The following is a 12,208-nucleotide window of genomic DNA, read 5'->3' on the forward strand; positions in this document are numbered from 1 at the left end:
CGACATCTTCTGTGTCCGCAGGTACTCGGGAACATCACACTTATCACTTATCCTTGGCAGTCATATAGAGGTTTCCTGGAATCTGATTGTAGTCCACCGTCACATTTGTCTTTTTATTCATTCGGGGCAGTGTGGTTTCGTTTACTGGGTCGTACAACTTCCGGGAACATCTATTTGCGACCACATTCTGTTTCTCGTCACGGGTTGGGGACTACTGAACCCATAATGTACGTAGTTCATCTCGAATTTTGTAATTCTGCACGAAAATCTTGCTCATATGCAACTTTTAGGCCACATCTCGAACTGAGGTGTTCGATTTCCGTTTAAAGGCTCCAATCACGCGTTTGTGATCGCTCTTGTTGACCTGACGGTTTTGTTATCCGGATCTTCTCTTTTGATCTACAATCAGACGTTCTTTGAACCGTTTTATGATACCAGACACACTGGATTTCGCGATTCTCAATTTTTTTCCCGATGGCACGATGTGAATGATTCGAAACATTCACTGTTCTTTCGTCGCTATTTCGAAAACTTTTGCCCACCTGATGGAGGGTAAACCGCTCATGGAGGGTAAACAATACACATTAAACCAGTGATCCCCAAAGTGCGGTCCTCCAAGCCTTTTTCTGCGGCCCACGAAGGGTTTCAGAGAATACACTACATGTTGCCCACTGTTAAGCATTATACATAGAAAAGCTTTTCATTGTGCCCATTTTTTTGTTGAAGTCGAGTATTTTATCAAATTTGCACCATTATGTTGTTGAAGGGCGATATCAAGCATGAATCGTGTTATCATCATGGTTAATGAAATTCATCACTTCATAAATATTTTACATACTTCGATGTTATTGCCCCGGGCTAAAAAGCAATTTTTTTCTTCGCATGTTTGAACGCGCTTAATGTTGTACTTCATGTAAGAATAATGCTGCTCTGTAATAAGGATGCGCGATGCTTTTATTCTTAAAAATAAGTAAGGGCTCAGTGAAATCCAACTGAAAAATTGCTAGATAAATAACTCTACGAAACATGTTGTTAATCAACTATTATTTAAAGCTACGGAAATTTTGAACGAAATCAAGATTTTTTACTTGCTCTGATATTGATGAATAGAAGGTTTCAGAAAATTCAATTGATATTCGGAATGCAGATTTACTCAAGTTTTATGCAACACTGCTGAAATGTTCACCTGACTTCTAAAACACTTTCGAAAATGCTGTCGTTATTTGCGCGACAATTTATAGTGAACAACAATCCTTAAAATTAAATGTTGTTGGTCCTACATCCGACGTTTCGGTTAATTTATTATTTAGTGTAGGAGCAACAAAGTATTCGCAACTTATCAATACTACTATTGCCGAAATGAATCAATCTTATTAGCAAAACTTTAGCCGTCAACCCCCAGATAATCTTAATCATAATAGTCGAAGTTTTGCTAAATCGCACCAAGCGGCTTTTAGACTGTCTTGTGATACTTTGCTCGTAAACAGAAAACACAAAACAATATTCATATGTCTATGTTTGCGCTTATTTGATAAAAATCTCTTCGATTACTAATACGAGTATAGTTCAATGAGCTTTGTAAACAATTACAACCTCAACATATTTTGTTCGCAAAATTGGGTGATTTTCCATTGGCAGTTGGTGTGGATTGGCAGACCTCCGACCATATGATCATTTAGAAAATAGCTTACAATACTTTCTGCCTACTGATCCGAAAAAATGATGATGCATTGGAATTATTCCCTGTCAAATTTGAGAGGGCAGAAACATTATCGACTCATAGTTAGCTATGGCGATAAAGCATCATTTTGTACTAGCTTTAAAATTCTATTTGGAATGAAAAATAAATATTGCAAATATACTGCGGCCCGCTTCAACAGTTCAAAATTGCAATGCGGCCCTTGATAGTAAGCATGCTAGGGACTACTGCATTGAACTATGTCTACGCCCTCTTCAGCCGTGCGGTAAGATGCGCGGCTACAAAGCAAGACCATACTGAGGGTGTCTGGGATCGATTCCCTGTGCCGGTCTAGGCAATTTTCGATTTGGAAATTGTCTCGACTTCCGTGGGCATAAATATATCATCGTGTCAGCTTCATGAGATACGAATGCAAAAATGGTAACTGGCTAGAAACCTTGCAGTTCATAAATGTGGATGTGGTTAATGAACGAGGCGGCAATGTCTCAGTGGGGGATGTAATACCAATAAAGAAGAAGATGTCTAGGCAAAATTTCAATTATTTTAATCAACGGATCAAAAGTTAGAGCTATTTTGGTACACTGTTTAAGCAACAAAAACGTTTATACGCTTTTTCACACTCCGAAACCTCTTATTTAACAAATGGAAATGAATTCTCGAAAGATAACTTGCAAAACTCAAATCTTAGGATTATTTAATCCTAATACATATTTGCTTACTGGCTTGCTGACCCGGTGATCTTCGTCTCGCTCAGAATGAATTAAATTACAGATCCGTGTAAAAAGATGAGCAAAACTTATTTAAACAACTTCAATTTCGTCAATCCATTTTTGAACGATGCATGGACGTACAAATGTGAACTTTGTTTTTTTTTTGTATTTGGAGGAAGATAAGATAAGCAAACAAATATTAAACAGATTCACTGTGCAGTGAATTGATCTCACCAAGTCCACTTCACCCGCTTTTTCAAGTGTTCGCATCCTTTTGAATTGGCACAGTTGTTTTTGATGTTTCCACTTTTCAACGTACCTCACCCAGCCCGGAGTTAATCTGTCGGAGGAATTTCTCTCATTTAAATGTAGGTGCGTGTGTGTTTAGAGAGCGAGAGTTGAAGTTGGTGTAAGCGAATGGAGATTCTAACGCAAATTACTTGGCTCGATTTGTACAAAACGTGCGCTCATAGTATTTCACATGAAAGCCAAAATGTCAGTATGCTGCAAAGTTGATGCATTGAAGCTCGTAGCCAATCATGCCCGATTATAGGGCTAAGGTTTTTGTTTTTACGTCAGACAAAGTCATAATAGGAGATGCTTTGGGCATTGACTTTCGCCGTCTGTAATGGCACTCTCAATGGCGAAGACAGCAAGTCTTGCACGAGATTATGGAAATAACATAGCAACACCACGAGAGATGTATATCTGGGCAGTTAAACAAACAGATAACAATATCACGAAGCTAAATTTCTGCTACATATCCACTGAGCAGTACATCAAAATGCCGGAAGAACTCGAAGAACTATATAATAACGCCAATACAATATCTGGCACTTAGAAATTCCACAGCTTTGTGCCTATTCCTGGTGATAAAGTAGAGGCAAAAAGGTATTCTAATTCAAAAGATGCACCAATGAATTTCACCTTGATTGTAAAAAATAAAAATTGCTTATATGAAAATAAGTTTAAGACAAATTTTATATGCATATGATATTAAAATATATAAGAATAAAAAATAAGTGAAACTTCATACATATTAAGACCATACATTTCTCTCCCTGATTCTGCCACGCAACTTATTAAATATTGGATTAATATAATTTGTTTAAAGATATACACCCTTGCCAAATGGGAATCTCGATTTTTAAAAGTACACTTGGTTATTGAATTAGATAAAATACTATAATAAATATATATAAGCTCTATACTGCCGTTATACGCATAACTGTCCCATGTACATAGGAAATCCCAGCAAACATGGGACAAATATGCGTATGACGGCAGTATAGAGCTTCATTGGATTCTGAAATATAAGAATTTTACTAGTTTAATTTCGGATGAAAACACACTGAAAAAAAATCAATTCGAATTATTGAGATGAGATTTCATCCAAATTAAAAGGGGTATTTTTTGCAAATCGCCTTTTAATTTAAGAAATCATTTTTTCAGTGTATGACTCAATTTGAAATTTTTCCAATATTTTTATTTAAAAACTTGACTGATTTGCGATAGTCATCCATAAAACACTTTTTTGTAGGAAGCGTCGTTTTACGATTATATCCATTTGTAAAACCATTAGTAAAAAACTTTGGCCCTTTTCAAAAGGGTCAATTTTGGAAAAACTAAGGCAAATAGCTCACACAACCTCGTTCGATCAGCGCCAGATATTCTAAATACTCACGCTCCCCTAATGTGAACGTGTATTATACATATGTGGAAGTGTTGGCTTGACAATTGGACTGCGAGTGATTTAACTATGCGTCCAATTTGGGAATCTCGAGCCCATTCAGTAGCCGCTAGATTGCGAAGGCCGACGGTAGTCCTTCGTAGTTTAGTTGGTTAAAGCACCAGTCTAGCGTACTGTAGGGTCGTGGGTTCGAGTCCCATCGAAGGGAAAGTGGTTACCTCCAATACATTCTTCAAATCAATATCTTCCACATAATGTACATTGTACATATTTACATATGAGTTTTCAGTACATTGTAAAAAAAACTAATTGCATACGTAGTGGCTTTTAGTAACAAAGTTTACATGTCCAGAAAGTTTAATTCAAATCTGATTGGGTGCTGCCAGCCCCATATACGAGCGACTGATTGGAATACATTTCTCGTGAGGACCGTTCAATATGCGGCCCCAAGCAAATCTTTGAATTTAACGCTGATAATAATCGAAAGTATGTACTTTCAATTTTTAATAATTTAACTTACCATTTATAATACGGAATAAAAAAGTGGACGAAAACCTAATTATATTCCCAAAAAACAAAACATGCGGGTTGATACGCGCCACCCGAGGCCAAAACGCGCCAGCTTAAAAATGTAAACAAACAGCTGTGAAACTGTTGGAATAACTTATGAAACGGTAATTATTTTCTGCGAAATTGTCGTTGTTACACGTTGATGTGTTCAAGATATTCATTCATTTATTTAGTTAACATCTAAACAGATAACACTGAATCAACAATTTGACGCCACAATGCACGGTTCGAGGCCGCATCTCTCCATCCTCGGATACGCCCCACGCTCGCCAAGTCGTTCTGCACCTGGTCTGCCCATCTCACTCGCTGCGCTCCACGCCGTCTCGTACCTGCCGGATGGGAAGCGAACACCATCTTTGCAGGGTTGCTGTCCGGCATTCTTGCAACATGTCCTGCCCATCGTACCCTTCCGGCTTTAGCTACCTTCTGGATACTGGGTTCGCCGTAGAGTTGGGCGAGCTCATGGTTCATTCTTCGCCGCCACACACCGTCTTCTTGCACACCGCCAAAGATGGTCCTAAGCACCCGTCTCTCGAATACTCCGAGTGCTTGCAAGTCCTCCTCGAGCATTGTCCATGTTTCATGTCCGTAGAGGACTACCGGTCTTATTAACGTCTTGTACATGACACATTTGGTGCGGTGGCGGATCTTTTTCGACCGCAGTTTCTTCTGGAGCCCGTAGTAGGCCCGACTTCCACAGATGATGCGCCTTCGTATTTCACGACTAACGTTGTTGTCAGCCGTTAGCAAGGATCCGAGGTAGACGAATTCCTCGACCACCTCGAAGGTATCCCCGTCTATCGTAACACTGCTTCCCAGGCGGGCCCTGTCGCGCTCGGTTCCGCCCACAAGCATGTACTTTGTCTTTGACGCATTCACTACCAGTCCAACTTTTGTTGCTTCACGTTTCAGGCGGGTGTACAGTTCTGCCACCTTTGCAAATGTTCGGCCGACAATATCCATGTCATCCGCGAAACAAATAAATTGACTGGATCTGTTGAAAATCGTACCTCGGCTGTTACACCCGGCTCTCCGCATGACACCTTCTAGCGCAATGTTGAACAACAGGCACGAAAGTCCATCACCTTGTCTTAGTCCCCGGCGCGATTCGAACGAACTGGAGCGTTCGCCCGAAATCTTCACACAGTTTTGCACTCCACCGTTGCTTTGATCAGTCTGTTAAGCTTCCCAGGTAAGCTGTTCTCGTCCATAATTTTCCATAGCTCTACACGGTCTATACTGTCGTATGCCGCCTTGAAATCAACGAACAGATGGTGCGTTGGGACCTGGTATTCACGGCATTTTTGAAGGATTTGCCGTACAGTAAAGATCTGGTCCGTTGTCGAGCGGCCGTCAACGAAGCCGGCTTGATAACTTCCCACGAACTCGTTCACTAATGGTGACAGACGACGGAAGATGATCTGGGATATCACTTTGCAGGCGGCATTAAGGATGGTGATCGCCCGAAAGTTCTCACACTCCAGTTTGTCGCCTTTCTTGTAGATGGGGCATATAACCCCTTCCTTCCACTCCTCCGGTAGCTGTTCGGTTTCCCAGATTCTGACTATCAGTTTGTGCAGGCAAGTGGCCAGCTTTTCCGGGCCCATCTTGATGAGCTCAGCTCCAATACCATCCTTACCAGCTGCTTTATTGGTCTTTAGCTGTTGAATGGCATCCTTAACTTCCCTCAAGGTGGGGGCTGGTTGGCTTCCATCGTCCGCTGAACTGACGTAGTCATCTCCTCCGCTGCCTTGACTTTCACTGCCTGTACTCACAGCGCCATTCAGATGTTCCTCGTAGTGCTGCTTCCACCTTTCGATCACCACACGTTCGTCCGTCAAGATGCTCCCATCCTTATCCCGGCACATTTCGGCTCGCGGCACGAAGCCTTTGCGGGATGCGTTGAGCTTCTGATAGAACTTGCGTGTATCTTGAGAACGGCACAGCTGTTCCATCTCCTCGCACTCCGCTTCTTCCAGGCGGCGTTTCTTCTCCTGAAAAAGGCGGGTCTGCTGTCTCCGCTTCCGTCTATAACGTTCCACGTTCTGCCGGGTACCTTGCTGCAGCGCGACCGCCCGCGCTGCGTCCTTCTCCTCCAGAATCTGTCTGCACTCTTCGTCGAACCAATCGTTCCGTCGACTTCGACCCATATACCCGACGTTGTTCTCCGCTGCGTCGTTAATGGCTGCTTTGACTGTACTCCAGTAGTCCTCAAGAGGGGCCCCATCGAGCTCACCCTCTTCCGGCAACGCTGCCTCGAGATGCTGCGCGTATGCAGTGGCGACATCAGGTTGCTTCAGTCGCTCTAGGTCGTACCGCGGCGGTCGTCGGTACCGAACATTGTTGATGACGGATAGTTTTGGGCGCAGTTTAACCATCACCAGATAGTGGTCAGAGTCGATGTTAGCGCCACGATATGTCCTGACGTCGATAATGTCGGAGAAGTGCCGTCCATCAATCAGAACGTGGTCGATTTGTGATTCTGTCTGCAGTGGTGATCTCCAGGTGTACCGATACGGGAGGCTGTGTTGGAAGTAGGTGCTACGAATGGCCATATTCTTGGAGGCGGCGAAATCAATTAGTCGTAGGCCGTTTTCGTTCGTCAGCCGGTGAGCGCTGAACTTTCCAATAGTTGGTCTAAACTCCTCCTCTTGGCCAACCTGAGCGTTCAAATCTCCTATGATGATTTTGACGTCGTGGCTTGGGCAGCTGTCGTACTCACGTTCCAGCTGCGCGTAGAATGCGTCCTTATCATCATCAGTGCTTCCGGAGTGTGGGCTATGGACGTTGATTATGCTGAAGTTGAAGAACCGGCCTTTGATCCTCAACCTGCACATTCTTTCATTGATCGGCCACCACCCGATCACGCGTCTTGCATATCGCCCATCACTATGAAAGCTGTTCCCAGCTCATGTGTGTTGCCGCAGCTCTGGTAGATGGTATGATTACCTCTAAACGTTCGCACCATTGATCCCTTCCAACAAACCTCCTGCAGCGCTACGATGCCGAATCCACGGTTCTTGAGCACATCGGCGAGTATGCGTGTGCTCCCGATGAAGTTGAGAGATTTGCAGTTCCACGAACCGAGTTTCCAATCGCTAGTCCCTTTTCGTCGCAGTGGTTGTCGCCAATGGTTCGATCCGTACTCTCTTGTTGAATATCCATTGCGTTTGTTTTTAAAGGCTGTTTTGAGGGCCTCCTTATTCCCGGTGGACCATGGTGCACAGTTTCACTTAGAGTCCCTCGCTGGCACTCAGACGATGATCAGCCGCCCCTAACATGAAGAACAGACGCTGTTGTGAGCCGCCCCTGCCATGGAGAACAGACGCTCAGTAAGATTTGCAACACCGGAGAGGAGGGGGAGGGGCTTCCCTGTCAGCAAACGACCATAGTTCCCATTTTCAAAACATATTTGGCGTAGAATAGTGCATGAAGAAATCAAGGAACTGACGTCGTAGAATCATATTAACCATAAAAATAATGATCGGTGGTCAGACAGGCTTTGAAAAAATAATATGATAATCGTACAAAACTTTTGATAAAAAAAATTATACACATGTGATTTTTGGACACAATATAGGCTTAGCTTTCCAAAAATGTATTAATATTCAAAAAGGATTAATGAATAAGCAAAATCTGCCGCTTTGAAACGAGTAGATAGCGCCACCGTAGACTAGTTCCTTCAAAACCTCTCAAATGTTAACCTACATATACAGTGGCGGCTTTGTTTTGATGCGGTGAGTGCAAAATGAATTATTCTCAATCCAGTTGAAACCCGGAATTGGGGGATAGCGAAGTTGGATTTTTCTCACAATCCGTACGTTAAACCTAACTTCGGAAGTGGTGCGCTGTTTTCATATCGCGAAGCGTTTTTCAGCGCACCACTTCCGAAGTTAGGTTTAACGTACGGGTTGTGAGAAAAATCCAACTTCGCTAGCACCCAATTTCGGGTTTCAACTGGATTGAGTATACCTAAAATAACCAATTGGTTGCGAACCAATGAGAATAGATAGAAGGAGAGGAAGAAGACCAAATGCAATTGTATTAGTGGATGACGGAAAATGTAAACAGCAAATGGTGACGTAGGGGAAACTGGACACACATGATCCCCACTTTTTGTTTAGCATATTTCTCGATGTAACATGCACAGATTTGCATGCTTCTTGATGGACTTGATAAAGAATTTAATTAGCTATTCAAAAACGTCATTGGTTATAGAAAATTTGGCATTTTCAAAACTTGCGGGAGACTTGATCCCCATATAGGGGGAAATTGATCCCGTTATGAGCTGAACATGTTTAGGTTCTTCCAAGTCTAATGAAAGGACGAATCGGTCTAGCCTCAAATCCTAACAATTCTTCATAGTCTATCGTAATAACAGTCGTGCGAAAATTAAATAATGTTGGTATTAAGTAAGGCAAGTATTTTGGTTCTCGAATAGAGTAATAGTGACAGATAGAATGACTGCTATAGCAACAAAATTGGCATAGTGATGAAGATTCATCTGCAAACCATTTGCTCCATTAAAAGACAGTGGTCATATCACGACAACCATGATGTGCCCAAGAGGATCTCGTTTTGTGATTGATACAATTTTGATTCCAAAAATGGTTGATCGATACGATACATAAATAAATCTTTGTAATTTTAGAATCTATTTTTTTTTATTAAATCTCTGAAAGTTGGCCACACTGCGAATGCCATGGCCAATGGTAAATATCCCTAAGTACCTGTTTTGAGATCAATAAAAACTTATGATACATCGGGATCGCCAGACTATTTACTACCAATACCACAACCGTGATCATACCAGGATGGTGACTTCATACATCAATATGGTACTGTCACGCATCATCATTTTTGTAGTGTGTGTTATTATTACACAAATGCTATTTCTCTAAAACAACTGACTAAAAGTTGTTGAATGTGCCTATTATTGAAAAAATCTATAAATGGTGATTGTAAGCAAACTTCTCTTAGTTCAAACGGAATTTAGTGCCAGATCGAACAATACTGATTTTCATCCCTGTGATTTGTTGAATATTTTCAAAGCCTAATTTATACACTTTTTCATTGAAAATAATGTTAAAATGCATTCAATAAAACTAATCGAAAATAAGTAGGGTAAATCACTACTTGGGCCTATGGACCCCATTCCCGGCTCACTGCTCAGAAAGCTAATGATTTATACTGTTTAGTAGCCGTAGGTTTATGATTGATCATTTTAAAAAAGTCTCCTATTTATCTCGCACAATACTCAATATTTTTCAACCATTTATTTCACTCCTAATCGATCCAATTATAGAAAATAAAAATAAAACTTTTGCTCTTCGTTGCAACACCACTGAGCCGGAGTGATTCTTTCCACTTTAACAAAACGGTATCATCAAATAAACACCTACCTGAAAATCGTCACAGTGCTCGATCCAACTATTGCTTCAGGCTGTTTATCACCACACAATAATGCTAAACTCACGCACTTCAATCTTTTGTAATTTTTCGTATCACTAGATTGTATATAAACATATTGGAATACATTTAAAAATGTATCCTCAAACCGAACAAAAAATCACCTCGGCCCAAGAACTTCTAGCTGCACAGTGCTGCCAAAAGGCCATAAGTCTTATTTTAGTATGAAGATAATCCTTCATCGTTAATAGGAAAACTGTCTAATACGTTGACGCTATCATGTCATTTATAATTCTCTCGATTTCAAAAGGTGGAAAAGATATTGTTTTAAGTGTTTGGAAGAAATTTGGATGAGTAAATATATCTTCTCAACCAAATAAAAATGATTATGAATAATACCATCTGGCATCTTGTTGTCGTGGAACGTGCATATTTTTGTTTACGTCGCATTTTCTACCGTCCCGAGAGAGAGAATGAGAGTAAGATGTTGAGAGATTGAGTAAAATATTGCGTATGCCGAGGAGATTTGGGGTATGCCGGATAAGCAATCGCCTATGACTGAAATGAGTGCTGCACCATGTTAATTTAAATCAAATAAAAGCGTTTTCAAGCGGTGTTTAGCAAGAATAACTATTTTTGAAGCAGAGGTGAACCCCATCGCAATATTACACGGCCCACAAAATTCAGAAAAGTTGCCCCTAGTCATAAATATCAATTAAATAATGTAGTCGTGCGCATGTTAGGCCGGGAATGGGGTGAGAAACCCTATGTTCAATTACATTTTGTTCTGGTTAATGAAATAAGGCTATTGAGAAATTCAAATAGCGCGTGCATCGTCTGATTGACAAAATAAAAAAAAATCAATTTATTTATACTTTTTAACTAGAAAAGAATTTTAACAGATCAATTAGTTACATACAATACATACAATAATATGCAACGGTATACAACAAACGCCTTAATATATGCAATTTCGGGATCAAGTGTGTCCAAACTGTGGGGGATCAAGTGTGTCCATGTTGAGTATTTATCTCGTTTTGTTTTTTGTATTCAATGGAAAATAAGCAATAGTAAATTGAATGAATTCATTCAATTCTACAATAATAAAACTTTGTCCAGTAAAAATTTGGTACGTTTTGGTTGGACATATTCAAAGTTATTAAACTTTTCTCTTTTGAAGAAAAAAAGGATTGAGAATGCTCAAAAAATAAAACCTCTCTAAAACCCATATACGTAAAGTAACTAATATCAAATGTTACTCAGATTCAATAATCTATCTAACGGATCCGTTTGAACATATCACTGGTATAAACATGTCATTAGTTTTCGAAAAAACAGGGGGGGATCATGTGTCCCCGGGGATCATGTGTGTCCAGTTTCCCCTACATATTTGCACGGCTTCTTATGGGAGCTCGTTCGAATGTAGTAGTGAAAGCTTTTTCACCATACACGAAAGACACGCACACAATATATGGATTTTCATACCTTAGTATTTATTTGCATTGGTTGCTAACCAAGCGAAAAAATAGTTTTCAACAATAAATCCAAGACGGCGGCCAAATTCAATATGGCTGCCTCTATTTTGTATTGAGGCCATACTCTTCCTCTTTCCAACGATATGCTGACCTCTAAGATCGGTTGAAAAATGTTGGAGTTATGACACTTTTGGTGACAAAAATCGAGGGGTCCATAAAAGTGATTTCGTGTATCTCTATCTTTCTGAGGAATTTAATTCGGATCCTCCATATACTCGCCGAAAGCCTTCGAATGGACATTCATTTAGGCATTTTTAAGAACCTCGTGTAACCTCGTGTGGTCCGGTCGAGAATTACTCAATAATAATGTTCTACATTTCACGTGGAAATAAACTATATTTTGATGATTTTTTTGAAATTTGACTGAAACTGTGCTTGCCAAGTCACAAATCGTATTATGATGATTGCTGAATCAGTGCTACAGAGAGTCCACTTTGAGAACATTACTACCTTCGTTTTATGCTACACCATTTTTTGTTTGTTTGAGTAGGATTTAAAAATCCCACTAAATTGCTACAATCCGCTTTTAAGAGAGCACTGAGTTTATGTGATGAAGTGCAATGATTGGGAATCAGCGAATTCCCTTTGGAGACGG

Source organism: Armigeres subalbatus, chromosome 3 (genome assembly GCF_024139115.2).
Source record: "Armigeres subalbatus isolate Guangzhou_Male chromosome 3, GZ_Asu_2, whole genome shotgun sequence".
Lineage (NCBI taxonomy): Eukaryota > Metazoa > Arthropoda > Insecta > Diptera > Culicidae > Armigeres > Armigeres subalbatus.